At 42.3% G+C, this 25,770-nt stretch overlaps 2 long non-coding RNA genes across 2 annotated transcripts; one reads left to right on the top strand and one right to left on the bottom strand.

The window, feature by feature from the left end:
* The first annotated feature begins 16,447 nt into the window (after positions 1 to 16,447).
* Positions 16,448 to 18,464, top strand: LOC144024401 (uncharacterized). Its single transcript, XR_013284758.1, has 3 exons — positions 16,448 to 17,389; positions 17,586 to 17,655; positions 18,141 to 18,464. It is a non-coding gene; the product is annotated as an uncharacterized LOC144024401 (long non-coding RNA).
* A 1,267-nt stretch (positions 18,465 to 19,731) lies between these two features.
* On the bottom strand, positions 19,732 to 22,656 carry LOC144024404 (uncharacterized). Its single transcript, XR_013284762.1, has 3 exons — positions 22,563 to 22,656; positions 22,355 to 22,426; positions 19,732 to 20,716 (listed from the first exon to the last, which is right to left on the bottom strand). It is a non-coding gene; the product is annotated as an uncharacterized LOC144024404 (long non-coding RNA).
* Between the last annotated feature and the right edge of the window lie 3,114 nt (positions 22,657 to 25,770).

Here is a 25,770-nt window from a genome sequence, read left to right as displayed (position 1 = left end):
CTGCCCCGCCTCGGGAAGTGCCCACACTGGGGCTGCAGCAACAACCTGAGAGCCGACGTCACCAACATGTCCATGCCTGGCAGGGTTGGCTGATTCGGACGAACGTTCCAAGTCCTTCTCCCGCTGTCTCTCACGGATCCTGTTATCCAAGCGAATGGATAGAGCAATGAGCTCCTCCAAGCTTCCAGTTTCGTCCCGTAAGGCCAGTTCATCTTTAACGCGAGAATTGAGTCCACGACGGAAAAGAACACACATGGAGGGCTCATTAAAGCAGCTCTCAGCGGCCAGCGAGCGGAACGTAATAGCATAGTCAGCTACGGAGTGATGGCCCCGAGTACAGTCCACGAGCTGATTACCGGCTTCCCTGCCTCGAATAGGATGGTCAAAACACGCGGCGTAACACAGAGCAAAAGATGCTTTTAGGTGTTGCTCACGGCCATGGCCCAGGTTGCCGCTCGGCCAGTCAAAAGACTCATCACGAAAGCCACTCGCGAGTTGTCGTTATGATAGGTGAGTGGCTGTTGTTCGAAAATTAGGGAGCAATGACGAAGAAAGGTGCCGCAATCCCCAGGCTCCCCCCCATAGCGTGACGGATGTGCGAGATTTGGCTCCCTAAGTGTTACCGGTGGGTTGGCGGGACCGACAGCAGCGGAGGCGTCTGTTCTGCCGCCAGCCCCCAACTGTCCAACCTGGGCACCGACTTCCTCCAGCCGGTGGGCCAGCAAGGTGACCATCTCCCTGAGCACAGAGATGGTGGACTCCTGCTGACTCACTCGGCGATTTTGGCTGGCCAATGCGTGACGGACCTCCTTGTGTTCTGTAGGATCCATGGTCGGGTCGTTCTGTTAAGGTTCCGGTGCGACCGGAGAGTGGATCCCAGAATCACAGAACACAGAGGAGTAAGCGAGAGGTTTTATTCACCAAAACACGTGAATATGAACATAAAGCGCTGGACACAGCCAGGAAAAAGGTTAACAAAAGGTGCTTGCAAATTGCAAGGAGGGAAATTAACACAACACAAAAAGACCCGAAGGCTACAAACCGCAAACACAAGAAAGCAACAACTTACTATAGCTATGAAACACGCCACATAAAAGTGGGAACAAAAAGAGACGTAGCAAAACTTACGTAGATGAAAATCGAGAATCTTGGACTATAATAATAATTAGCGAAGGCAAAAAACAGTAGAAACACTAGACGATGGCTGTGAGCAGACGGAGCAACGACCCGACAGTGGCTGCAAGGAGTCCCAGTCCTTATGAAGGCCTAATAGGTGATGCCCTGCAGGTGTGGTGCAGGGGACACGCCCCTCTCATTAATCAGGCACTGTGAGACAAGGAAAACACACTGAGAGCCCAGCAACATGACAAAAACTATAATTGGCTCTAGCTAGCACATAACTATAGGGAGGATAAGCGGGATAGAAAATAGATGTATTCCCTCCCCTTGAAGTGGCAATATATTGAGTTAATTATTGGCGCTAATTTTATATTTCTGTAATTTAAATTTTTTTTAAGCATTAAGGAAGTCAACCTTAAACATTTCTTGAAAATAATGTTATATGTGACCTCATTAGTACAAACATGACATTCTGATTAATATTACATTTGTGGAATATGAGTTATAAAGCAAAATCTACTAATTTGTATCCATCATTTGTGGTCATTTTGCCACTTGCTGTCGACTGAAGTTGACATCACAGTTGCTCAGGGCTTACCTGTTTTCTGAAGCTGAGCTGTGATTGGTTGTTACCTGAGGAACTGTGATGTCATTTTTCACTCAACCTCAAGTGGAAAAATGGCTGCAATATTAACCTGAATACCATGTTTAGACTAGTGGGGTTGCATGAACATATTATTGTCAAGGTTTTTTTGGGGTTGACTTCCCCTTAACTCATTCACTCCCAGCCATTTTTACAGAAATAGTCCCATTCGCTCCCGGCTGTTTTACTGGATTCTGACTGATTTTGCAAGGCCCACAGAATATTGTGTTCTATTTCTATAAAAGCATGGAACCTATCAAAAGAAAGATTAAAGTCTCTTCTTTCATCAGGAAAAAAAATATGTTTCTATCTGTTTCCGTTTTGCAGCAATTAGCATTAAAAGAGAGCTAAGTTTCATCAGTTTTCACAAATCTATTCAAAATTGTAAGTAATTGAGCTTTTTTTCTAGATGGTCCTGGTTGATCTCCTTTGCTCTGCTGCCACCTGCTGGCCGTTTGTGTAATAACTACCATTTCTGCAACCGTTCTTTGTAGTTGAGGGGCTGAATCAAAGCCTTCTGTATGTCTAGCATAAAAAAAACAAAAAAAACGTATAAATACGTCTTTGGGACACAGAACATTAAAAAAACGTATTTACACGTTATTGGGAGCAAATGAGTTAAATCGCTACATGACAATGGTAAATGGTCATTCACTTGTATAGCGCATTTCTACCTTCGGTACTCAAAGCATTAAACACTAAATTCACATTTACCTACTGATGATGCAGCATCAGGAGAAACTGGGTGTTCAGTGCCTTTCTCAAGGACACTTCGACATGATATGGGTTGTGGATCTAACCCATGACCTTGAGTTAGTCGACAACCACCATACCACTGAACTGAGGCTTGCCAACCCCAAGACAAATTTACTTTACAGTGAAAACGAAAACATTTTACTCATGTCAAGGCGAGACCATATCGCCAATGGAGTACATGGGCCTACCTTCACTTTGTCTGATTTATTATGAGATAATTGCTGAAAATTGCTTGATTACATGGCTTATATGAAGCATCTACTGATTCTTTATCATCCTTTTCCCAGAGAAGTCACTGTCTTTTACAGTAGTCTGTTCGTGGGATGGGAGGGGTAGGATGGCCGCCCTGTGGCTTCAACCGCTTGCTAGGGTGTGTATGGGCTACCGGCTATCCAGTTATATATACAGGTCAGTGTTTTCAACCTAATTTAGTGGCACTGCCATTTCAAATAAAACTGGATTACTAGTTATCCACTACTTTTTGCACCACGGACCACTTTCGCATAATTACATATTTGAATGACTGCCGTAGCCACAGTACAGTAATACACAGATGACTGTCCTTTTGGCAGCACTTGTATGACGCCTTCAGCCATATCTTTATGCAAATGCAACCGTTAGCAAGGAGGTAGGGTAGTCATGCCAGCTATCACAGCCAGCTAATACGCCGCAAGTGTGAACTTCACAATAAAAATTTAAAGTGTTAGTTTAACAACTAAGACTAAATGTAAATCTATTCCTTTTACTTTGAAATTGGCTATCGGAAGCCATCTTTGTGGCAGCTGACTTGACTTAGTATTTAGGCTGGCTTGGTGTGTTCCTACTGTGGAAAAGTGCAATGACATTTCACATGGACTACATTATTGTAGTTTTCTGTTGTAGTTTATTCTGGTGTTCATGTGCACTAACATGCTAATTATTTGCACCCCAGCAAATGTATAGAAGCAAATCATGTTATGAATATAGTACTCAACAACTACATGTTTGAGTTGAGGTTTGTTTACTGCACCTTTTAGTTTAGCTTGAAATGGTTTGGCCCAATCTATATTGGGACTCTTGTAAAAATGGAAGATTCTGGCTTCCTGGTCCAATACGTCTTCTCCAATGTCGATTATTATTTTTAGGCATGGCTCATCTTCTTTGGTTTGCAGACACTGCCTTCTGTATTGGTCGGCTGCTACTTACAAAGTTAACTCAAAAATTGTCAGATTTTTGGTAAGATGGACAAATTTTACATCACTGTTATGAATATTGACATTTAACATCTTTCAATGTGATATGTTTTTTTTTGTTTTGTTTTTTACTGTCACCAATAATTTCATTATTCATCTAGGGGGAAAAAAGCAGCATACAACATTAGACAAATACTAACCTATGTCATCCATTTCATCAGGTCTGGACTGTAACACGGTATTGTCTGTTGACAGGGTAGCTGTTGATGTTATATCGGGTGATGAGCAGGCAGAGACAACTGTTGCACCAGTGCTGCTTTGAGTCATGAGGTCACTATGCAAATGTGATTATGCAGAAGTGGAGCTACCACATGTAAATCTTGAAAATGAATGAATAAACACGTTTTAGCACACATAGTACAAAAAAAAGCAAAAACAGCTTTTATACAGTTTGAGTATCACATTTGTATCCTAACAAAAAAGACAGGGCTTCATACATAGTGGTCATGTGTCAAATTATGTAAAATTTATATCTAGAAAAAGTACCTGCCAATTTACATTGAAGGGAAAGTCATGCTTTAAATTTCAAACACCATTAGAATTAATAGATGAATTGTAGTATTTTGTGAGTATTCTCATGCAATTTTGATATCTCTGAATTCATGTCTGTCACACCTGTCACCACATGAACTTGCATGGTATGCAACAATTTCCGCAGGAAATACATCTCCAGAAATTGGACAGGAGCCCTAAAAGTACCAAGCAGATGGAGACATAGATTCATAAAGTAAAATAAAAGTAACATTACTGTTGAATACAGTATATAACAAACTATAGCAGTTCCTGACATTTGAATGCAACACGACCATTACACAAATACACTGAGCGCTTACCTCACCATTTACTTCAAAATCATCTTCTGCTGTTGGGACCGTTTCGTCTTCACAACCATCCTTCGTCTATGGAAAATATTAAATCAGATGAGTAGAAATTTCACAAGACAAACTTGACAGTTCCACTGAAACAGCCCAATTTTCATAGGCAGGCGCCTGTGACAGGAGTTTTAAAAAAGAAGTAATCTGACTAAAAAAATTGTTGCCATTACAATGACTTTGATATGTTAACCCTATGATTTCCAACAAGTGCGCAGTGAGATATCATCAGGTTTTCAGTGGAAAAAAATCCAATGTCAATTATTAGGATGAAAATGTATGTATTTTATATTATCAAAAGGTATTTTTCAAATTGATTTATGTCAACCACCGCATATAGTAGCATGTAGGCCTATGGGGTAGAGACTACAATCTTCCGTAAGTCAGACACCTCCGCTTTTTCCAGTTACTGTTGCGGCATCTAGGTCACGTCCCAATAATTGCACTTCCACCCTTGTTGTGCGAGTCCAGCCTCCTCCGTGGCATATACCCCATAACTGTCAAATTCACTTCAACTTGATTACAGAAGTTACATATTGAACTTGTGTTTCCACTCTAAGTGAATCATGCTAAGTGGTATGCCATAATTTTTTCACAATATGAACTGTGCCTTGTCTAAGTAAAGATTGTGAAAGCACTGTATAACGCATTTTTATCAGTGTCATGACGCGCACGCTGATTCTTAAATAATAATAATCACACATTAGAATTGGTCAGGAATAAGAACATAAAAAGTTGAGAACAACCCAACCACTGTAGAAGGGTTCTTGGGCATGTTCCCCCGTAAGAGATGTTCCATATGCATATGCATCAATTATATGCATTTTTCTAAAAATATCAAGTGGCGTTACAAGATGGTTTCAATGAAGCAAGGAAGAATGTTATATTAAACAATAGCATTAAGCCTTAATATTTTTATTTTAATGCTGTTCAAACATTAAAAAAAAGATTGCAACCTGTTTGTTAAATACAGTGTTGAAGTTTCAGTTCAATACATTATCATACAAATCTTACAGTGTAAATGTACAAGTTTACTGATTAGTATTTTCTAAATTTGAGGATTAACAACAAAAAATAAATAAATCACAAATATCGACTTACAGATTCTTATAGGGATTAATCGGTATCAAATCGAATCATGACCTATGAATCGTGATACGGATTGAATCGCTAGATACTAGGCAATTCACACCCCGAGTACTTGTTTATAATAGACTTTACATCAATCTGATCAAAATTTTCACAATCGGTTAATATTTCGCATTTATATAATATTGGTGATCGATTATATTGTTATGATTTGCGGATTAAATGTTAGACATCATTGATTGCTTCCGCACAATAACACATTATGGCAATTGCAATCTGATTCTATCCGGCCGACACGTATGACAGTCTCCAAAAAGTAAACTGGTCGTGGCAGTAGGAGTAAATTCCGTCTTCACCATAAACCATCCAATCACAAAGTAATAGTGTTTCTGTAGTTTGTTTTTGTTGTTGTTCTTGACTGGTACGAAATATTTAAAAAAATTCATTTAGGTTAGAAAATTAAGTTGCTGCAGTATGTTTGTTATTAATTGAATTTTAACATCTGTTTATTCAAAATAGCATTCATCACTCAGCTTCAGTTACGTGAACTTCGTGCCACGCATATTCAGCCATTCACAATTGTATGTATGTAGGCTGTGTGCCTTACTGCACTGAATTGAAATAATGAGGAGAGCCATTATCATTGGCCAGGAAAGGAGTTGTCAAATACAATAAAATCCAACAATGTGCAGAATAGACTGAGCTTTGCACTATATTTGAGCTGGGTATAAAAATACAGTCTTTAGACCAAAGATAAAGGGAAAAATGCTACCATAGCTGAGGAAGTGAAACAAGTTGATTTTAGCTATTAAGAAAACTGTCACGCCGCCACCGGCGTGGCGGATCATGCTTTTATTTTTGTGCTCATGTTTCCTGTTTATTTTGAAATCACTAATTCCCTTCTCACCTCAGGTCACTTGCCCTTCCTGCTGCCCGCTCATTACCGGTCCCCGCCCATGATTATCGCCACCTGCCACCAATTATCCCCTGCAATAAAAGCCATCAGCCTTCTCCCTCAGTTTGCCGAAGTGTTACGTCAGTGCATGGAAGCGTTCCACAGTCCTCGAGTCCTCGATCCTGTTGCCTTGCCTAGTGATGGCGGGATGAAGCCACATGAATGTATCGAGTCTTTTGGGCCATTTGCTTCGCCAAAAGGCTGATCAGTCGAGGCCTCATTTAATAGCTCAATTAGGAGTGCTGACATCTGCTGGTCATTGGTGTAACGCAGATGTTATGTGGTTCACAGGCAACAAATCAGTAAATCTGTGCACAAAATAATGGAAGTTTTGTCCATTAAATATTGTCCGTATATTTGTCAGTTGTATGTTCAGTTACTTGATGTGCTTGTGTAACTGGGACACACATTGGATAGAGGGAATGGTGTATTTTATTGATTTTTGTTAAGGAATAAAATCATTTTGACTGTGTTGGGGCTCAGTCGATTCCTTTTTTTGGATATGATTTCCCCTGCCTTTGAGAAAACCCTCTCGCAGGGGAGAGAGGAAGCAGGTGTGCAAAGGAACTGAAGTGCCAACTGGTACAGATGTCTGTTTATACCTTGTTGGGAGATATCTGTTCGAAATGCTCCCAAACTGGTGAAGTCCTTCGCATTTTGGGTGGCTCCATTCTTAAGCAGTAGCGCAGCAATGATCCAAGACTCACGTGACGTCAGACGGTCATGCGGGGGACCCTTCCTGGGTTTTCCGCGACTATTTATGGAGCGCGACTCACGATGCGAGTCAGTCACGTGATCGCTGAAAAGGGGGCCTCGTTTGCCTTCGGTCACGTGATATGAGGAAAAAAAGAGACGGGCCTCGATACGGGCTCCATTTAACCACGTCCCCTTTGTGCGGGGCATGACTCGCGACTCCAGTTCCATTTGTGACATCACTAGCCTTGCCTTTTTGCCTTGTTTTTGTGCCTTTTCCTCCCCAGCGGAGCGTCCTTAGTTTCCCCCTGTGCCTTGAGCCTGTTTTCCTCCCCAGCGGAGCGCCTTTAGTTGTCCCCTGTACCTTGTGCCTGTTTTTCCTCCCCAGTGGAGCGTTTTTTGTTCTCCACTTTTTGATTCCCCTTTCTCCTCTCTGGTTGAGAGGAGACAGCTGCTGTCGGTTAATAAATCTGTTGCCTTGGTGGCCTACCTTCTCCCTGCGTCTGAGTCCTACCTCTCCACGTCGTGTCAGTACACTTCGGCCAGCATGGACCCAGCAGGGAAGGTCGAGGCTGCACTTCAGAGCCAGGAGGTCCGACTTGAGAACCAAGAAAAGGTTCAGCAAGCCATGGTTTCGCAGCTAGGGGAGCTGTCGAACCAGGTCCATGAGCTGGTGAGCTACATGCGGCACCGGGCTCCATCCACCACAAGACAGCAACCCCAGCCCGAACTCTCCGTTCCAACCACGTCATTCACCGGAGTAGGATTGAGACTGGCCTCCCCAGAACGATACTCCGGTGAACCTGGACGAGGTCAGACTTTCCTCACGGTATGTGACATTCACTTCGAACATTCTCCACAGGCATTTTCCACAGCCCGGTCCCGGATGGCCTTCATGGTGTCACATCTGACTGGGCGGGCCAAAGCCTGGGCAACTGTGGAATGGGCCAGGCGGTCCTCGGTCTGCTAGAGTGTCCAGGATTTTCAAGCAGCCTTGCGCCAAGTGTTCGATCCTGACAGCAACGACCGAGAAAAGGCACGAGCACTGAACACCAAAATATATGTTTTTTCAATTTTAACCCTTTATTCTCTAATTTAGGATTAGGGCGAAATTTGACCCTTTGGGATTTAGGGGTATCATTTCGAAAAATCAGAATAACAGAAACTGTCAGTAAACTATTTAGAATTTAAGAAAATAATCAATCAAATACACAGCTACATTGAACAATATATTTTTTGGTTTTATTTGTTGCAATTTAGAACTGGATTTTGAATGTACAAACACACTTTGGCCAATGGAAACAAGACCACAGGGACAAAATCACTGCTTGGGGGGGGCAACACCATTGGTCCTTCTTCTCCAAAAATCTGAGGAGGAGCTCGGAGTTGATGGCCTACCCCGCTTTCTTGCTGTTCCAACTTCAACCAAAACCTTGAGCAACCAAACCCTGAAACTTGCGAAGCTTGAGAACTTTAGATCCAGTGATTTCCTGTGCCTCACAATCACGCTGGTAAAGGAGCCATGCATTGATCACCGCAACAGACATGGAGTGCCAGAAAAGTATCATATACCAACGACGGGTCCTGATGGGAAATTTACAGCGTGCAAGATGCGCATCCAGCATGTCAACGCCTCCCATGGAAGTGTTGTACTCTTTGATGTTAGGTTGATCTATGTAGGTGTACTCTTCCTTTCTTTTTTTTTTTTTTTTTTTTTTTTGGGACTTGTCCCAGCACCTAGCTTTTCTCAAAGGTTCTGGTCCAGCATATGTTGACATCAAACTGACTGCTATCGTGTCTTGCCATTTCAAACAAACTGTGTTGGTATTGAACTCCAATTGATAATCATAGGATCCACGACCTTTCTTGGACAGGTCTTTGTCAGGTATCAGGTTGCACTTGGACATACGGTTTTTCCTCACAGTTCCTGTGTAGTAGATTCCCTTTGCCAATTATTTCTCAATGAGGGGCATGGAAGTGAAGAAATTGTCAGCAAAAATCAGGAAATGTACTTTGTCTGCAAGCAATTCGTCTAACTTCACTACAATGTCTCCACCAACTCCTTTTTTTTGTCCTTTTTGTCCATTGCCACCACCTTTTCCTTGATATATGTCAAAGTGCGGCACGGTGGTCGAGTGGTAAGCATGTCCGCCTCCCAGTTCTGAGGACTCGGGTTCGAGTCCAGGCTCCGGCCTTCCTGGGTGGAGTTTGCATGTTCTCCCCGTGCCCGCGTGGGTCTTCTCCGGGTACTCCGGTCTCCTCCAAAATTCCAAAGACATGCACAGCAGGTTAATTGGGCGCTCCGAATTGTCCCTAGGTGTGCTTGTGTGCGTGGATGGCTGTTCGTCTAAGTGTGCCCTGCGATTGGCTGGCAACCAGTCCAGGGTGTCCCCCGCCTACTCCCCAGAGCCAGCTGAGATAGGCGCCAGCACCCCCCTTGTGAGGAATAAGCGGTCAAGAAAATGGATGGATGTATGGATATGTCAAAGTCGTGCAAGAGGCCAGTGACACAACAGCGCGCCCACACTTTGAATGCATGGCTTTCCTTTGATATATTGCCTTATGCCACCAAATTTACCTTTGTATGGCACCATCATCTCATCAATGGATTGTTTTTGTCGAAGAGCAATAAAAATATATTACACAAATGAACTAATTTCAAGTTTTTAGCCAAATAAAAGACTGTCACCATTCTCTGTGACAAATTCACCAGAACCAATGTGGCTGACATTTTTTACCCCATACACCCAAAGTGTCATTTTTGTCCCATTGTTTTTTGAACTAGCTCAGATTTACTAATTTATCAATTTATATATATGTATGTATATATATATATATATATATATATATATATATATATAACATACTCCTAGGCATTCTGCAACATGATATGAAATAGATTAACAAAAAAAAAACCCACAAGTTTACCATCTGATGGTTTGCTGAGAAGATGGTTTTGTTTGGATTGATTTCCAGCTCAACAAAACAGCATGTTGCCAGCCATCTTGTCACCACCACTCTGGCTCATGTAAGTGCAATATTCATCCACTAGATGGCCCCATGCATCAATGCATCGATCTTCTGCCTGGCATTTGAAAACTCAGCATCCTTCTTCCAATATAGTCACTATCTCTCCTCTGGACATGTCCAAACCATCTAAGTCTGGCCTCCTCTGGACATGTCCAAACCATCTAAGTCTGGCCTCTCTGACTTTATCTCCAAAGCTTCTAACATGTGCTGTCCCTCTGATGTACTCATTCCTGATCCTATCCAACCTGGTCACTCCCAAAGAGAATCTCAGCATCTTCATCTCTGCCACCTCCAGCTCTGCCTCCTGTCTCTTCCTCAGTGGCACTGTCTCCAGACCAAACAACATCGCTGGTCTCACCACAGTTTTATAAACCTTTCCTTTCATTTTAGCTGAAACTCTTCGATCACACATCACACCTAACACTTTTCTCCACCCGTTCCAGCCTGCCTGCACACGCTTGTTCACTTCTTTTCCACACTCTCCATTGCTCTGGACTGTAGACCCTAAATACTTAAACTCCTCCACCTTCTTGGTCTCTTCTCCCTGTAACCTCACTCTTCCACTTGGGTCCCTCTCCTTCACACCGTCTTGCTACGGCTAACCTTCATTCCCCTCCTTTCCAGGGCAAACCTCCACGCCTCTCGCTTCTCCTCCACCTGTTCCCTGCTCTCACTACAGATCACTATGTCTTCTGCAAACATCATAGACCATGGGGATTCCTGTCTAACCTCATCTGTCATCCTGTCCATTACCTTTGCGAACAAGAATGGGCTCAGAGCTGATCCCTGATGTAGTCCCACCTCCACCTTGAACTCCTCCGTCACACCTCCAGCACACCTCACCACTGTCTTACAGTCCTCATACATGTCCTGCACCACTTGAACATACTTCTCCGCCACTCCAGACTTCCTCATACAAAACCACAGTTCCTCTCTGGGCACCCTGTCATAAGCTTTTTCCAGGTCAACAAAGACACAATACAGCTCCTTCCAACCTTCTCTGTCCTTTTCAATAAACATCATCAAAGCAAATACTGCATCTGTCATACTTTTTTATTTTTTTTATTTTTTTATTTTTTTGGCATGAAACCATACTGCGGCTCACAAATGTTCACATCTGCCCTCAGTCTAGCTACCACTACTCTTTCCCATAGTTTCATTGTGTGGCTCATCAGCTTTATTCCTCTGTAGTTGCCACAATTCTGCACGTCTCCCTTGTTCTTAAAAATGGGCACCAGCACACTCCTCCTCCATTCCTCAGGCATTTTCTCACTATCTAAGATCATGTTGAACAACCCAGTCAGAAATTCTACTGCTACCTCTCCTAGACACTTCCCTACCTCCACAGGTATATCATTAGGACCGAGTGCCTTTCCACTCTTCAATGCCGTTCTCACTTCATCCTTACTAATCTTTGCTACTTTCTGGTCCACAACAGTCGCCCCTTCTACTCTTCGTTCTCTCTCATTTCCCTCATTCACCAACTCTTCAGAGTACTCTTTCCATCTTCCCATCACACCGCTGGCATCTGTCAACACTCTTCCATCTCTATCCTTTATTACTCTAACCTGCTGCAGGTCCTTCCCAACTCTATCTCTTTGTCTTGCCAACCTGTATAGCTCAGTCTCTCCCTCCCTCCTTACTGTCCAACCTAGCATACAAGTCATCGTAAGCCCCTTGTTTGGCCTTTGCAACTTCTACTTTCACCTTACGCTGTATTTCCCTGTACTCCTTCCTACTTTCTTCAGTCTTCTCAATGTCCCACTTCTTCTTAGCTAACCTCTTTCTCTGGATCCACTTCTGCATCTCCTCATTCCACCACCAAGTCTCCTTATCTCCTTTCCTTCCAGATGACACACCAAGGACTGTCCTACCTGTCTGCCTGATCACATTTGCTGTAGTTGTCCAGTCATCTGGGAGAACATCCTCACCACCCAGAGCCTTTCTCAACTCCTTTCTGAAAGTCATACAACACTCTTCCTTTTTCAGCTTCCACCATTTCGTCCTTGGCTCTGCCCTTGGCCTCTTTGTCTTCCTCACCACCAGAGTCATCCTACACACAACCATCCTATGCTGTCTGGCTACACTCTCACCTACCACCACTTTGCAGTCGCTGATCTCCTTCAAATTACACCATCTACACAAGATGTAGTCTACCTGTGTACTTCTACCTCCACTCCTGTAGGTCACCCTATGTTCCTGCCTCTTCTGGAAGAAAGTATTCGCGACAGCCATTTCCATCCTTTTTGCAAAATCAACCACCAGCTGTCCTTCTGCATTCCTCTCCTGGATACCAAACCTGCCCATCACCTCCTCATCTCCTCTGTTTCCTGCACCAACATGTCCATTGATGTCTGCGCCAATGACAACTCTCTCACTTCTAGGGATGCTCTGCATCATTTCATCAAGTTCCAACCAAAAGTTCTCCTTCTCCTTCAGCTCACATCCTACCTGTGGTGCAGCTCCCTACCTTTTCCTGTCATACTCCCAACATTCAAAGTCCCTACTCTAAGTCCTAGACTAGTGGTGTTCCTCTTCTCTTTCTTCCTACGAACACACCTTCCTCCTCTCCTTCTTCGACCAACAGTTGTCCAATTTCCACCGGCACCCTGTAGGTCAACAGCACCGATGGCGGTCGTTGTTAACCTGGGCCACGACCGATCCGTGGTATAGAAGTCATATATTTGATTCGCATGTTTGGTTTGGCCAAAGTTTTACGTCGGATGCCCTTCCTGACACAACCCTCTGTATTTATCCGGGCTTGGGACCGGCACAAGAAGACACTGGCTTGTGCCCCCTCACGGCTACATTTTTTTCATTCCTGTTATATTTGTGAATTTAATCTCAATGAGACATTTTTTTTTTTTAATTTATCAGTGTTTTGTTTTTTAGGTAATCTGCGCATTCTGCTTCCGTTCAGCCTTTTAGGCTTCCGTAACCGTTTCCGCTTCCCCTCACATTGTGACACTACTTGAAGAGGGTGAGTCATGTGTGAGGGGAGTTGTTACTTTGTTACATCATTTCTTATAAGAATTGAGCCATTAATGTTGGTGCTACTGTTAAATGTGTGATATGATGTTACGATACTGGGATCTTTTGTGTTAATTCCGTTGACGATGGACGATTTTCTGTGTCGCCGTTTTGGCGCGAATCCTTATTTTTTTTTTATGTATGACTGTCGCTGAGAAAGTGGTTATTTTGCACCGTAAATATGGATAATTTTTTTAGGAAGCAGATTTGTTGTTTAGGAAGCAGATGTGCAGATGAGGAAGAAGACAAACAATGTATCGCTTTGTCTTCTACAGGTATGGTCTTTATTTGATTATCAGTATGTTTGTCGTTGTTTGTTGTGCTTCACACAATGTGCACTGTTTCACTTTGGCCAGTGGGTGGCATTGTTCTCTCATTTATGGGTCCTTTTTCTTTGTGAGATTGAAACAACATTTAAAAATACTGTTTTTGTGATTATCTTTGTATATTTGTGTTTACTATAACTTTTCCTTTTTATATGAATGTGCATTATTCATTTTGGAAAAGAAGTGCATATTGACATTGCGACACTACTTGAAGAGGGAAGCAGATGTGCAGATGAGGAAGAAGACAAACAGTGTATCGCGTTGTCTTCTACAGCAAATAAATCCTGGAAAACAGTCGATGGAGCCTCTTTATTGAACTCTACACACACGTCTGTTACAAATGCAATAGTAAGCAACTCTGCTCACAGATGACACAGGAGCTTTACATTGCTCCTCCTGTTGTAATGGACACATCATAAAGACCCCTTCACGGCCTATCTGGCGATGACGTCACGGTGTTTACTGGATGCAAAAACAACTTACCGCTGCAGGCAACGGAAGTGCAGCTCGAAGTAAACAATGCTGATTGTCTGTAGAAAATGTCGTCTTGTTGTGTTTTTGGTTGCCAGAACCGTAAAGGCACCAACAAAAACTTGAAATTCTATCGCATCCCAGCCTCTGCCAGTCGAGTAATCGCAGACGGCTGTGGTTTAACGCGAAAGGACTGGACTGAGGCTATCATCAACAATGCTCCTGTTTGCAGCGCACACTTCATATCAGGTAAGATTAAACCTGGACAATGATGTAGACTAGACTTAGTTGTGATTAAAATTACTTAAGTTAGTCATTATTTATGGGATTCTTTTTACATGCACGGACTCACAAAAAGTCTGTGTTTACATGCTACATGCGCGAATGCTAACCGCTAGCAAATCAAACGTTAGCTGTATGTTTCAGTTTTGTCGACGCGAAAGCCCCCACAATGGTTCCAATAATTTCTTGTAAACTTTTTGTAGGAGGGTACATGCCTCGTATATCCTCGTCTTCTGTCCCTGTCATTGACGTGGCAGCACTTGCGACCGCACGACACAAAAATCCTCGCTCAAGTTGTTATATTTTAAATTTTGAACATGTCAATTCAAGACGTAGTTAGTTGTAGACATGTAATGATTTATAGGCCTTCAGTTTATCTTGAGTATAAATGCTTAGTTTTTCTATAAGGTAGATTTAAATGTCCGGCCATTGCACGGTGGGTAGTCCCGTTAAATCATCTATCCAGTGCGGGAGTGCGTAGGGGTCAGTAAATATCGGCCCATCAGTCAGAGTTAACTTTTTAAAGTAACATTCACATTCGTTGGGAGTCAGTTTACTCACATATTAAAACTCAAATGGCCGTTTTCCGCGTCCTTTCCAGCGTGAACTTTCTGTGAAAATATGCTGACCGGTGTTAGAACCACACGCCACTGAGTTGTTGTTGCCTCCAGCTAAGCCCCGCCCTTTAAATTGCATCACATAGTTTACAAACTTTGAAGGGGTCTATGTATATTTGTTTTTTTTTTCCGAGAGCTCAGAATTGTTCATTCGGTAGTCTTACCGATTCAACGTCTTATCATCATTGCTCTCTTTTTTTTTTTTTTTTTTTTTTTTTAACGCGTATGTGTGCGTTTGTGTGCATGCGTTTGCGTGCTGTGCGTTTGTGTGCATGCGTTTGCGTGCGTGTGTGCGTGTGCGTGCAAATACATGTAAATTTATACTCATTAATTCCCCTAAAACCTCATAAAAATCTCATTTCCCTTCACCACAACCAGATACTTCAGAGTCTCGCCAGAGCCGTGAGGTTCAAACGGTCAGGAGACCAGAGAAAAGGTCAGAAAAGATAAAAAGAAAAGAAAGATCAATCAAAGTGAAATCCAGCACCGACCAAACACTTCCTGCCTTCCCCATGGTTACAAAAACAAAGTCTTACGCCAGCACCAGAAGCCTCTAAATTTCAACAAATTAAAGAGATCTCAAGAGACCAGAGGAAAAACTAAAGAGAGGAAGGAGGGAAGAATCGATGAGGCAGAGTGAGACCCACAGAAACCAGTACATCCAGTCATTCAAAGTGAAATCCAGCACCAACCAAACACCTCCTGCGTGGTTACAAAACCAGAGTCTTACGCCAACCCCAGAAGCCTCTAAATTCCAACAAATTGAGGAGATCTCAAGTGACCAGAGGAAAAACTAAAGAGAGGAAGGAGGGAAGGATAGATAAAGCAAAGTTTGATCCACAGACATCAGCACCCACTGATTCAACAAGCAGTGAGAGGGAGAGGCGAATTCTGTTTGAATTTCAGTAGATGCTGGTGTGATGGATCTGGCATGTATAAGGACCGCCACCAAAGAAAGGAGCCGTCAACCGCGGCCCAGCAAAGCCCCCCCGGAATCCCCCAAATCGCGGCAGCACCAGGGCCACCCCCACGCCACCCAGGCGGACACCGGTCGGCGAGCCAACCCAGACGCCCGGAAGACCCCCGCCCCCGCCCCGGCCCACCCCCCCGAGCCCAAGGCCGCAGAACGAGGCCCGGCGGGCCCCCACAGCGCCCCACCGGTCCCCAGTCCCCCCCCCCCCACGCACCCCACCCAAACCAGCCACCCACCACGACCCGGGTGGCCCGGCCCCCAAACCTCCGAACACACCCCGACCCCCAACCCCCCCTCCCATCCACCCACACCTCCAACCCCCCCCCCCCCCCCCCCCCCCCCCCCCCCCCAAACAAGCCACCACAGGGAGTGTCGTCTTCAGGTCGGGGATGGGATCCTGCCCCAAGTGGACGAGTTCAAGTATCTTGGGGTCTTGTTCACGAGTGAGGGTAGGATGGAGCGGGAGATCGACAGGCGGATCGGAGCAGCGTATGCAGTGATGCGGACTCTGTATCGGTCCATCGTGGTAAAGAAAGAGCTGAGCCAAAAGGCAAAGCTCTCAATTTACCGGTCGAGCTACGTTCCGACCCTCAACTAGGGTCACGAGCTGTGGGTCGTGACCGAAAGAACGAGATCCCGGATACAAGCGGCCGAAATGAGTTTCCTCCGCAGGGTGTCCGGGCTCTCCCTTAGAGATAGGGTGAGAAGCTCGGTCATCTGGGAGGGACTCAGAGGCGAGCCGCTGCTCCTCCGCGTTGAGAGGAGCCAGCTGAGGTGGCTCGGGCATCTGGTGCGGATGCCTCCTGGACGCCTCCCTGGGGAGGTGTTCCGGGCATGTCCCACTGGCGGGAGGCCCCGGGGACGACCCAGGACACGCTGGAGAGACTATGTCTCTCGGCTGGCCTGGGAACGCCTTGGGATCCTGCCGGAGGAGCTGGTTGAAGTGGCTGGGGAGAGGGAAGTCTGGGTTTCCCTCCTGAAGCTGCTGCCCCCGCGACCCGACCCCGGATAAGCGGAAGAAGATGGATGGATGGATTGATGGATGGATGGATGGCCAGCAGGTGGCAGCAGAGCAAAGGAGATCAACCAGAGCCATGTAGCCATTTTTTTTCCTGATGAAAGAAGAGACTTTAAAGCCCCAGTGTGTAGCTCACGACCGCCATCTATCGGTCAAACAAGATAATGCAATGATTTTAAGCACACGAACTACGGCGTCCCAGAGAGACCATACTTCGCCAGCCTACCACCGATTTCACCAGAACAGAACGCAAACGACTTTTGGTATTCCCTCGAGTGATGACGTAAGTGAATTGCATTTGTTAGACATACTGTACAGATCCCTAAATTTGTGATTTAGTCATTTAATTTCAGAAGTAATATTTTTGTCGGCATTGTTAGGAAATACTGTACGTCAGCTAATGCTAATGGCTATCTATGTTCATGTTTGTTAGTGAACTAAACCATGCAACAGAGAACACATAGTTATATGTTTTATAGACATTTGGACCATCTCAAAGAGGGCGAGGAGGCGGCGAGGGTGACGACGAGGAAGAGAACGCGGTGTCTGGTTGGTAACGTACAATTATGTCAGCATGGAAAAATAATCCATTCGAGCATGCATGTGAATGGCTCAAAACATACCTTTGCTGGAATATGTGGTATTTAGATTACATCGTTTGTTGATATGTTTAGTATATCGTACAAAATAATGGTGTTAACTGAACTACACATCTGCAACTCAGACTCGTAAATCTCCCCCCGTGTCTTGTTGCTACTAACCACTCAGAAAAGTGCTGCTTACAAAAACATTTGAAACCCTTTACTCAGATATCGATTTGTCACCATGTTGAACAATTTGACCTAATAAATATCACTAAGCAACTTAATTAGTTTTGATTGAAGATACAATGGCTTCCTTGTACTTCGATGTGCAGGAATTTACATGGCTTTCACAAATAGTCTTGTTCATGTAATAATGTACTTCATTGGCTCAGTGACTTTCAGTTCATTGTTTGGTACCTCATCTGACATACAATTGTTACCTTCTTGTAGAGACTCGTACAGGAAATGACCCTGGAGGAACATGAAGCTATCCAAGTCCAGCTGATAGACAGACACCAAGAAATACTTTTTGACACATTGCTGGCACATCAGCACCACCATGATTTTCCTGTACCTGGATCCCCAGACTGCATTACCTTGGTGCACTTGTGGCAAATAAGTGACACTTTCCCAGATCCTCGAGGATAATACAAAGGTTTTTTGCCTGGCATATAATAACTCCATGTCTGACACTGGTTGTTGTAGTTTGTATAACTTGTATATTGTTGTTGTGTGTTAATTTGTACATTTTGAATAACTAAAAAATTATATTTCCTTTGGCGTCAACATGCAGTGTTCATTCGACACCTAACCTAACACTATTTTACATGTCCAGAAATGTGAAACATCAAAAGCCTGGAGAATTATTATAAATGCTTGCAATGACAAGGAATTCTTCATTGGCCAATGAATGTAAGGTACAGTACATGAAAATGAATAAATAAAATAAAGTAAAATAAAAGTCTACAAAAAAAAAAAATGCTGTTAGAATACAATGAGCTACATGAATTGCAGTTGTTCCAGAAATTTACCAATACGCTGCGCATTTCAATATATGGAAAATAGACATACAGGTTTGGGCCAAAAGTAGTGTTACAGAGCAGGTATGTGTTGTACACAGCTAAAATATCTGATTACCTCAATACCATGATGTTTTTTTTTGTGTTGACATTGTCCCCCTTTAACATTGCAACATTCCTCAAGCTCTCCTGAACACATAGTATGATCTGTAACGCTACTTTTCGCCGACTCTATGATTTTATTGGGGCAAAACTAAGGAAGGGTTGTCCATTGATTGTGTAAACAGACTGCAGTAATAATTAAGTCACTTCAATGTTTGCTGGTTTTATTAAATTTGCCATGCTCCTTGACTGCACAAGTACATGTTATAGAGTGAGGGCATGTTCCCACCAACGATGATATCATATTCTTCAAAGGCTTGCTGAGGAAAGTGAGGGAGGAGTCACTCCATGGCTTCAGACACCTGGTCAGCAGGTCCTGTGTAAAACAAGTGGTGCTTGTACATGTGACCATTCCGTATTGCTTCACACAAAAAGTTTATGTAGTGTGTAATGCCGTCCATATGTAAATGACATACCAAGACGTCGGCTGACTTCAGTTTGTTGCAGCTAAGATATGGTAGGTGGAGATACTGGTGGTACAACACCGAAGCCTTCTGGGGTCCTCCATCCAAAGTGTCCTCATTCGGGGCATTCCAATTTGGCTGCTGACTCTCCTGTAGCGATAATTGGGTCGTCTTTTGGACGAATTAATAATCTGGACGTTACAGAGGTAAATTATATTTACCTCGATAACCTCTAGGGGCACCACGTTGGTTTTGCTTTGGGTTAACAGGAGCAAACAACGACCAAAATCCTTCTTGCATCAGTCATTTATAATCTAAAGTCGCCACACTCGATATTCAGTGGTTCGTTGTACTAACAAAAGAATAATAATCCACTCGGAAACACAGATGACTTAGGCGGAATAAAGTTAATAAAACATACATTTATTCACGATTGCTACACTACAGAATTAAAACACTGCCTATCTAACTATTCTACCGTCAGAAGAAAAGAAATAAAATAAATCTAATGAAAATAAGGAAGGAATGCGAATGGATAAGGAAACAGGGAAAAGAGAAATTTGACCTGCCAGATCTTGATATGTTTCAAACGTAAGTTGACTTAAAAAAAAAAATTATTAAAGGGATTAATAATTTGGCATTAAATTTGGTCAGTCTGGCAAATCAGTTTTCCCACACAACCCGTTTAACACACATCGTAATTAATGCATCATAAACTAACTTGTGAGGTAACTTCTACTTGTCTAATCTGACTGAACTGAAAGATATTGATTATCTTTCATTCTTTATGGAGTACAAATGAAATAGGATGTTCATACACACAAAGACATAACATGAATCATTCGTAGTTCAGTTATCTGTCGAGAATTATCATGGTATAAATGTGTAAAATGCGGTTACTTATATGAAATGTCACTAAGGATAGTTCCAAGTTTCACCACTTGACGGTGCTTTGCTCCGTCTAGACGTTCCAGGAGTGCCCGTTTGGAAAGGTGGCGCCAGAATATCCTTTGTGATTGATAAGAAGTCATGAACATTCCTTTGATCAGTCATTTGTGTATTCCAAATCATTGGAGCCATTTGTTCGGGCTCCGAGAAGACGGGCTTGAATACACTCCTTCGGCAGACGCATAAATTCCTTTGTCACCTGGTCAGTGGCTTCAAAAGAGCTTTGTTGGTGGTTGGGTGACCACCTGCAGAGCTACCCAAGCTTAGATCCTGTCTGGGCAGTGGAATATTTATGCGACTGCAGAGAATTTGCTTTAGAAGAAGCAAACTTTAAAAAAAAAAAAATTAGAGGGTGGATTGGGCCATAGGCCATAGTTGTTACACTCCCGTTGATATTTTTTTTTCTTGCAGGTGGGTGATGTATTTTAACGGTGCATGAATGCTTGTATACATCAGAATATGGTTCTGGAACCCCTCGAGTTTGGCTGTTGATCTAGTGTGACACAAACAAAAACAAAATTAAAAAAAATAAAATAATTGATGATACTACTTACGATATGTCACCACATTTCCAACAAAACATTGTATTAGCTAGATTAAAGTAACTTGACTGCATACTGCATAGAATATGCAAAGGCTGCTTGCTTGTCGAGTTTCCGTGGAAAACGTAGCAGCCTGTAAATTCTTGTGCACCCAATTACACAATGGACCAGTCGATCAGGGCTTACGGTACAGCCAGCGGTTACGTCCAGAAAGTTATTCCCTGCCGAAAATTAATTTTGAGAAAACTATTTTCAACACTAATACACTAATACAGTATGCTTTAGATTCTCAATTGAAGTTATGGGCAAATATATCTCCGAAATCACAATTACACTACATTACACAGGCCCTACATGATTTGGTACCCTAGGCGAAAATGTACATGGTAGCCCCAAATCCCATAAAAAAAAAACACACAAAAAATTATAGATATATTATATTTAATAGCACACCACGCAATAAATACCAAATTCCACAAACAAATAAAAATAACAAAAATAACAGAAGTAGAATGCAATGCAACTTTTTATTGCAATTTTTGCAAAATGACAGTATTTAAAACCTCAAAATGTTTTCACTATCTACATTAATAATTGTGTAAGATACAAAAAATAGTAAATGTATCAATCTACAAACGTCGATATATCGTAAAACTTTGGCAATAAGGTGATTCACAGATAATGTGAATAGTGTGCAAAAAAACTTCACTAAATAACTTAGGAACATAACGGCAAATATTTAAAATAGTGCATGCCGGGAGCTCCTTGCAGCAAAGGCATCAATTGGTGCGTCAAAGGATAGCTGCCTGGATACTTCTTGATTGATGCTGATAAGTGCCAGTCCAGTTAGCCGTTCTTGTGACATGGTAGACCTTAAATAGTTTTTTTTTAGTTTAAGCTTGGAAAAGCATCTCTCAGCTGATGCTACAGTCACTGATATGGTAGCAGCCACTCTGAGTGCTACACACATGTTGGGATAGATTTCTCTAAGTTTTTTCTCCTCTAGAAAAGTTAAAAGTTCCATGGTTGACATATTGGATTTTGGCCAGGTCGGAAATGACTGCATCTCTGCTCAGAGTTTTTATTTTATTTTATTTTTATTTATTTTATTTTATTTTTTAATTTATTAGAGTACATATTGCACAAATAAGTAGACCCCGAGAAAAAGGCTTGTTAATTCCAGGCCTAGCAGACATGTTGCTACCCATAACAGTCATTGAGATCATAGAAAATCCTAGATGTAGTCGTTGTTGTGGGTTGCATTTTTTATTTTTTTTTTGCATTAGTTAATTTGATTAAATTGAAGATTTTGTAATCTATGCATCCTATTACAACCTTACTTTCATGTTGTGAGTCAAGTGCATATTCTACAGAAAACATTTTGTCAATATTTTGGAAATTGTTCTTATGTTTATTGAGATATTGAACATCCATCCATCCATCCATCCATCCATTTTCTTGACCGCTTATTCCTCACAAGGGTCGCGGGGAGATATTGAACAAAATCTTTACATTTTTCAAAGGGTGTACTCATATATGCTGAGCACTGTACATGATGCAGCAATAGCTGATATATCTGAAATAGTCACCTGGATCTAGAAGATCGAGCTTTGTGTCACTCAAAGTACTGCTGATTGGTGCTTGACTGGCTGTTGCTTCAGCTGTACATCAAACAAAATACATCACTTCAAATTATTTTGGTGCTAAAGCAGGGAAAACAAATCCATTTGCATTATGATTGAATACAATGTAAGAAATTATGGCTGTTTGTATTAAATGCACCATTCATGCACTTACATTCAGTAGCCTTTGGTGAAGATGACACTGAAGGATTGTTTACCACAGCTTCTGCAGGTGCTTGTTGTGGCTGCAAATATTTTCTCAGTGCATCTAGTTGAAAATTTTTTATTTACTATATAGATTTTTACATTAAACCAGCACATAAATTTTATTTTCAATAAATTAATAAATTAATGTGGTTATGTGAAACAATGACTTATGCAAATCCATTTGCAGGTATCTGGACTTAATGGCTGTTTTAGTTTAAACTCAGCAAGCATTGCCCCACTCTTGTGTGCAAAGTAGCTACTAGCATGGATGTAATGGTGCAGTAAACAAGTTACAAGCAAGCTAAAATACTAACGCTATTTTCGTGTTTATTTTATAAACAATGATGATTGACTGACATACATACCTCTACCCTGGGCCCGTTTTTCCTCCTCCTCCTTTCGCCGCTTTCTTAATGCAGCACCTGAAGGCTTGGACGTTTTCATTGTTGTCGATGTCAATGTATAAACAACACAAGTGTGCTAACCATCTATCTATCTTTCTAAAGTGCTGCCACTACACTCTGAGATGATATACGACCCCTCCCCCTACCTTTCATTGCAAGCGGCAGCAGCGGGTCAGGTTCAGGGCGCCAGGACAGCAGGTCGTGAACACACAGTCATTTATTTGAAATAGAAGTAATAAAAAAAAGGAACTTAATAAAATCTATTTACTATATAACATATTTTATGTTAGAAAACACGGGGGCGGGGGTGGGGGGGGGGGGGGGGGGGTTGTGTTTGTGTTTTTTAAATTTTATTTTTTTTCCTTTCTGCAATTTGGCGCCCCCTCCACAAGATGGCGCCCTGGGCGACCGCCTAGCTCGCCTGTAGCCCTGACATTACACAATAACTATTGTCTGATCTCGCTTACCTGGCCAACTCTCCGTTACAAAGGGTTAAGGCCCCCCTTTTATCTCAAACCGTAGTAACACGGGATTTACAGAGATGACGGGGGCGCTTCAAGCTGGCGTCGAAAAGGATTCGTTTAGGTTCTCACCGCCCTAGTTTTAGAATGTCAGCCCCGGCTTCCATTAGATTAACACCCTTAAAGAGTAACCTTTAATGATTTAAGGATATAAATCTAATCACACTCTTTTTACAGCGGCTCCTTTCCCTATGATCGGTTGCACTTAGAAAGAAAATTGAAGTAGAATGCAAAATTGATTGATGACATTTTGCACCCCCCTCCCCACCCCCCTCATCGTCCTAGCCAATCAGAAGCCGGAAGACGGCTCCTGTCAAAATTGATTGATGACATCCTGCACCCCCCTCCCCACCCCCCTCATCGTCCTAGCCAATCAGAAGCCGGAAGACGGCTCCTGTCAAAATTGATTGATGACATCCTGCACCCCCCTCCCCACCCCCCTCATCGTCCTAGCCAATCAGAAGCCGGAAGACGGCTCCTGTCAAAATTGATTGATGACATCCTGCACCCCCCCAACAAACACATGTTATCCGGTTCCCCCCACCCTTCTGCACCCCTTCAACCAACATATGTTTCCGGTCACCCCAACACCCCCACCAATTGTATACGTGCTTCCGTCGACCCCCCACCACCACCACCAAACCAACACCTTTGAAGTCGGGGAGGAAGCGCTCTCCCCACTTTTGCAAGACCCCCATAAATCGTCAACCTCTTGTTAAAAAACTTTTTTTTCATCTTGCAGGAAGGATCTTACCAGCTTTTGAAGTAGCGCCCTTGTATTCATGAAATTTTCACACGAATACTGATAAAGCTTCACCCCCTTTGAAGTAGACCGGGTACCAACCGTGGGAAGCGGCGAGCCCCCTCAACACCACGGCCAAACTTCGCACCCGGGAACCCCCACCACAGCCCCCTCTATCGGGCATGTGCGTGCGTGAATGTAAAATAGTACGAGGCTCTCTTAATAGAGTTAAAGTGTTGTGAATATTAAAAAATGTTATCCATTTGTTTTATGTTTTTTAAATAAATAAAAGAAACTTACCGGTGTTTCAGAATATGAAGTCGCGTCTCATTCAAGGGGTTTTTCCTTTTTTTTAAAAAAATAAAATAAAAAATAAAAGGGGCGTCTGTCTCTAACCGATGGAGTTGGAAATACAGACGAAAAATAGATTATTCGTGCGTATAGGACGGCTATTTAACCCATTTCAGAACCGCATTCCCCCCTTTTTCCTAGACTAAAAACCTGTGTGACTATGTAAAAAGCTAAACGGAGGATGGCGGAGAGGTCTGAGTGTTACACGCCGCGGTAAACGGCGCCATCTAAAGGTCTAAGGATGTTACAGCCTATGATTAAGAGAGGGAGGTAGGTATTAGAATGTGATAAGTTTGTCTGTATTTTTAATTTTAAATAGAGTGAGGCGTGAAATTAATCGGTTGATGTTTTGTGCATTGTATTTGATAACAATGTAATAAAGACATTTTGGTAGGATGAACACAATAAAGTTAGTCTACAAAAGTAAATTAGGGTATTAAAATGTTGATAATGAATGTAAAACCTAAAAATTTGATTCAAAGGTATTCAATTTGTAAATTATACATTTTGGATGACGGAACAATGTATGGCATTAGAGTAGCGAAAATTTGTTTACCTTTTTTTTGTGTGTTTAAAAAAGATAATAATTGTACTAGTTTTAAAAAATACTGATTTCTGGAGAGAATATGTAATCACAAACTCAGGTAGGAACTGCATGTGGACATTATTGGTCAGACATCTGCTTCTTTTTAAAACTAAGAGAATTGAAAGTATGAAACTTTGAGTTTCTTGATACGTTAATAGATTTATACTCTACTTAACCCTTAATCTTAAAGCCGATCTTTGCAACAATTTAACCAAAATCAGCTTCTTATTAGTAGATTAACACCTTAGTCTCTTACAAAGGGTATTCCTGTAAGCCCTTGGCTAATAGTTTTTTAGAAAGGATCCACGGTTTGAATTTATGACACCATAGATGTATTTGTACATGAAGAAGGGTGTGTACACTTTTATTTTTATTTTAATTAGAGTGAGGCGTGAAATTAATCGGTTGATGTTTTGTGCGTTGTATTTGATAGCAATGTAATAAAGAAATCTCGGTAGGATGAACACAATAAAGTTAGTATAATTTTGTCTACAAAAGTAAACTAGGGTATTAAAATGTTGATAATGAATGTAAAACCTAAAAATTTGATTCAAAGGTATTCAATTTGTAAA

Source organism: Festucalex cinctus, chromosome 8 (assembly GCF_051991245.1).
Source record: "Festucalex cinctus isolate MCC-2025b chromosome 8, RoL_Fcin_1.0, whole genome shotgun sequence".
Lineage (NCBI taxonomy): Eukaryota > Metazoa > Chordata > Actinopteri > Syngnathiformes > Syngnathidae > Festucalex > Festucalex cinctus.
Note: the sequence above shows the minus strand (reverse complement) of the source record. Positions and strands in the feature narration are given on the sequence as shown.